The sequence below is a fragment of the Sapajus apella genome, unplaced genomic scaffold (genome assembly GCF_009761245.1).
Source record: "Sapajus apella isolate SASKATOON/1434 unplaced genomic scaffold, GSC_monkey_1.0 scaffold21, whole genome shotgun sequence".
NCBI lineage: Eukaryota > Metazoa > Chordata > Mammalia > Primates > Cebidae > Sapajus > Sapajus apella.
The window spans coordinates 9,886,148-9,891,112 of NW_022436961.1; the positions used below are offsets into that span (position 1 = coordinate 9,886,148).

At 43.9% G+C, this 4,965-nt stretch overlaps 1 pseudogene; it reads right to left on the bottom strand.

Annotated features, from left to right (window-relative positions):
- Positions 1-628: 628 nt before the first annotated feature.
- Positions 629-717, bottom strand: LOC116558569 (annotated as a pseudogene).
- Positions 718-4,965: the final 4,248 nt, after the last annotated feature.

Genomic DNA, 4,965 nt, shown 5'->3' on the forward strand with positions numbered 1-4,965 from the left:
CTGCCTCAGCCTTTCTAGTAGCTGAAATTACAGGCGCCCACCACCATGCCCAGCTAATTTTTGTATTTTTAGTAGAGACAGCGTTTCACCATGTTGGCCAGACTGGTCTCCAACCTCTGACCTCAGTGATCCTCCTGCCTTGGCTTCCCAAAGTGCTAGGATTACAAGTGTGAGCCACCACGACCGGCCTCTTTTTCTTTTTTTCTTGGACAAGAAGTCGGATTTATTGGTGGATATTAAGAGAGGGCAGTACAGTGGAAGCCATCACCAGTGCAGGGCAAACCACTTGTCCAGAGGGCCATGATTGGGGATGTACTTGACCGAGCAGCCATCTGGGATGAGCTGCTTCTCAGCTACCATGTCTTCAAATTTGTCCACACTGAACTTGGTAAAGCCCAGCTTCTTTGCCACATGAATCTTCTGGTGGCCAGGGAACTTGAACTTGGCCCTACATAGCCTCAATCACATGCTCCTTGTTCTGCAGCTTAGTGCAGTTGGACATGATGACTTGGCCAATGTGAACCCTGGCCACAGTGCCCTGGGGCTTTCCAAAGGTACCTCAAATACCTGGTTGGAGCCTACATCAGGGATAGTGCAAGATAAGAGACATGAACATAACATTTGAAAGGCCTGTCTCCAACGTCCCTTAGAGCAACCCATACAAGAAACAGGCTGTATTCACTACCAAGGAAGATGCTGTTTGCAGCCATTGCGCACTGGGATCAGAACTTCTTTCTTACCCATCTCTTCTCCTCTCCCATTCATTTTTTCACCCTCTTCCTTGCTTGCTTCTTTTTTTTCCCTTTCATCCCAGTCTAGTCTTTGTCATTGCTAAGAACATCAAGCCATTGCAGAAGCCTCCTAATGGGCCACGATGGTCATGAGTAATTCAAAGGATATGCAGATTACTAACAGGGCACCCAAATGGTGGTTGAAGCTCCTACAGCAACCAGCTCTGAGTTTCTGAATGTTTAGTTATACATGTCCCTTATTTCTCAAGAAGGTGCTGATATCCTCAAAGACGAATAGAATCCATGTGACTTTTGATGCAATGTGAGTGCGCCCATTCAAATACCAACCCACTGGAAGAAAAAACTAGATTTGCTTCAGTGTAGGAGAAATTGTTTTGGAAGCATAGTGGATGTCAAGTTAGGCATAAGGCAGAAAAAAATCAAAACAAATCTAAAATGCAATAGCACAATTATAACATGCTGGGGAGCTGGGGAGTCCTCCTTTCTGCCTCAATATTGACCAAGTTTCTATTGGATTCCTTTACTCACATTTTACATCTGCAGAAAAATAGAAAGGCTGCAAAAAGTGCCATGAAGGGCGAGGTGCAGTGGCTTACACCTGAAATCCCAGCACTTTGGGAGGCCGAGACAGGAGAATCGCTTGAGACCGGTCTGGGCACCATAGTGAGACCCCATCATTCATATATAATACATATATATGTATATATATACGTATATGTGTATATATATGTATATGTGTGTCTATATGTATATATACATAAATGTGTATATGTTTATATGTGTGTGTGTGTGTATATATATGTGTATATGTATAAGTATATACATCCCAATTTCTTCCTCATGGCAATTATTTTATATATACATATATGCACACATATATGTATATGTATACATGTATGCATATGCATATAAAATAACTGCCATATATATGTAATAACTGCCATGAGGAAGAAATTGGGAGAGTATTTTTAAATCTGGAGGGAAAAAGACCATGAGACAAGCAAGTGGGTGGTCATTAGTATTATGTCGTAAGCATGAATCTCCATCTCAAACTCAGACATTCTAGAAATTACTGTTTTTCTTTCTTTTCTTTTCTTTCTCTCTTTTTTTGTGATGGAGTCTCACTTTGTTGCCCAGGCTGGAGTGCAGTGGTGCCATCTCGGCTCACTGCATCCTCTGCCTCCCAGGTTCAAGCGATTCTCCTGCCTCAGCCTCCCAAGTAGCTAGGACTACAGGCACCCCCCACCACACCCAGCTAATTTTTGTATTTTTAGTAGAGACGGGGTTTCACCACATTGGCCAGGCTGGTCTCAAATTCCTAACCTTGTGATCCGCCCGCCTCGGCCTCCCAAAGTGCTGGAATTGCAGGCATGAGCCATTGCACCCGGCCTCCTCCCTTTAAATTGATGCTGAGCTACCAAACTTCTGAGATCATGGGAAATCCATACCTTGTCTGCAATGCTATCTTTCTTTCCAGAAATATTCATGTACCTCAGAGTCACACAGATCAACACTCCCCAGCCATCCTTCTGTACACAGCATTTAACCACTGAGCTGCTGGTCTCCTGTGCACCTTCTCTGGCCCCTGCCCCTATCTATTACCCTTTGTGCCTAGTATGGAGTACAGGAAGCTTACTGAAGTGTCCAAGGCCCAGACACTGGGTAACAAACAGCACAAGACGCTGTCACCAAAAAAGAAAATGCATTTCAAAGCAACATTCAGATACCAGTAAGCTTCTTATATTAACTTGTGCTGCTAGCTTATCTTTTTGTGAGTTAACTGAGGGTGACTAGAAATCCGCCTTGAGTATGAAGATGAGCAGGGAACTTGCCGACAGATTTTTGAAGAGGAGCTCTGACTTCAGGATGGTTTCAGGAATAACTCAGGTACATGGCTGGGTATAGTAGCTCCCGACTGCAATCCCAGCATTTTGGGAGGCCAAGGTGGGAGGATCACTTGAGCCCAGGAGTTTGACATCAGCTTGGGCAACATAGTGAGACATCCATCTCTGCAAAAAACTTAAACAAAAGTGAGCTGGATGTGGCGGCGTGGACCCATGGACCCAGCTACTCAGGAAGTTAAGATGGCAGAACTGATTGAGATCAGGACGTCACGTCTGCAGTGAGCTATGATCGCACCATTGCACTCCAGGCTGGGCAAAAGAGTGAGATCCTGTCTCAAAAAAGAACAAAAAGAAGGATTAAGTTAGGTATGAAATCATTTTGTATTTATTTACTTGTTTATTTATTATTACTTTTGGCGTGGGGGGGACAGAGTTTTGCTATTGACACCCAGGCTAGAGTGCAATGGTGCGATCTCGGCTCACTGCAACCTCCGCCTCCTGGGTTCAAGCAATTCTTTTGCCTTATCCTCCTGAGTAGCTGGAATTACAGGCACCCACCACCATACCCAGCTAATTTTTGTATTTTTAATAGAGACAGGGTTTCACCATGTTGACCAGGCTGGTCTCCAACTCCTGACCTCAGGTGATCCACTCACCTCAACCTCCCAAAGAGCTGGGATTACAGGTGTGAGCCACTGCACCCAGCCCATTTTGTATTTAAAATGTAGTGGCAGAGGCAGAGTTCACTGCCTCACTTTTCTTTTCCTTCCTTCCTTCCTTCCTTCCTTCCTTCCTTCCTTCCTTCCTTCCTTCCTCCCTCCCTCCCTCCCCCCCTCCCTCTTTTTTTTTTTCAGAGTCTGATATGGTTTGGCTGTTCCCCTACCCAAAATCTCATCTTGAATTGTAATCCCCATAATCCCCACATGTCAAGGGGGGAACCAAATGGAGGTAATTGGATCATGGGGGCGGTTCCCCCATGATATTCTCATGATAGTGAGTCTCGGGAGATCCGATGGGCTTTGTTTGTTTTTTCTGTGTGTGTGTTTTTTTTTTTTTTTTTCTTTTAAGTTTCCTGATCTGTGCAGTTACTGAGCTAGATCTGATGGTTTATAAGCGTCTAGCACTTCCCATGCTTGCGCTCACTCTGTTCTTCCTGCTCTCCTGTGAAGCAGGTGCCTGCTTCTCCTCTGCCTTCTGCCTTAATTGTAAGTTTCCTGAGGCCTCCCAAGCAATGCAGAACTGTGAGTCAATTAAACCTTTTTCCTTTATAAATAACCCAGTCTAGGGATATTTTTCATAGCAGTGTGGGAACAGAGTTAACACAGGGTCTCACCCTGTCACCCAGGCTCTGGAGCGCAGTGGCACAATCATGGCTCACTGCAGCCTTGACCTTCTGGGCTCAGGTGATCCCTGCACCTCAGCCTCCCAAGTAGCTGAGACTACAGGCAAGTGCCACCATACCAAGCTAATTGTAGAGACAGGGACTTGCCACATTGCCCAAACTGGTCTCAAACCCCTGAGCTCAAGCAATTCACCTGCCTCAGCCTCCCAAAGTTCTGGGATTACCAGAGTGAGCCACGGTGCTCAGCTCTCATTTAACTTTTAACCTTGATACATTTTATGTTGCATGTCAAGGCAAAATGAGAGAGAGGCAGAGGCAGGCATCAGGAGGGTAGAACACCCTCCCCTTAATGCACATATTAACATTTCTTGCACAATTACCCAGTGAATATTCTCATTTTGGACTTTTCTACACCCTAAATTTAGCAAGCTAGAATTATCTTTATTTTTTTCTCCTTTTTTCCCGTAAGTCACTGTGTTTTAGGATAGAATTATCTTTTAAGCACCACTTTAAGCAACCTTTTTGAAAGGAAGAATGCTGAAAAGGAGGAGATCTGTGTTTCCTTGTGGTTAGAATGCAATATCCTTAACTTAATCATTCTGCCAGGAAGCTGAGTCTCATTATATGCTGACAATAGAGCAAAGACAGTAATCCAACACATTCATTACAGGTTTGTAGGATCAAAAATTTATACATTCAGATTGGAAAACGTGAGAAACAGACATGCTGCCAGACCATTAATTCCAGGCATCTCTGCATTCTGTGTTCTAGAAGCTGTGCACATTGAATTGAATAATTGAAACACACCAGGGGATTTCATTATCTAAAGTGTATGTCGAGATTTTTTATAACTAAAACATTCTCTAAAATGAGAGGTCAGGAGTTTCTTACTTAATTTATATACTTCGAAACACTAAGATCTGAATATAAAATAAGTTTTTCTTTTCTTTTTTTGAGACGGGGTTGGACTCTTGTTGCCCAGGATGCAGTGCAATGGTGCCATCTCGGCTGACTGCAACCTCTGCCT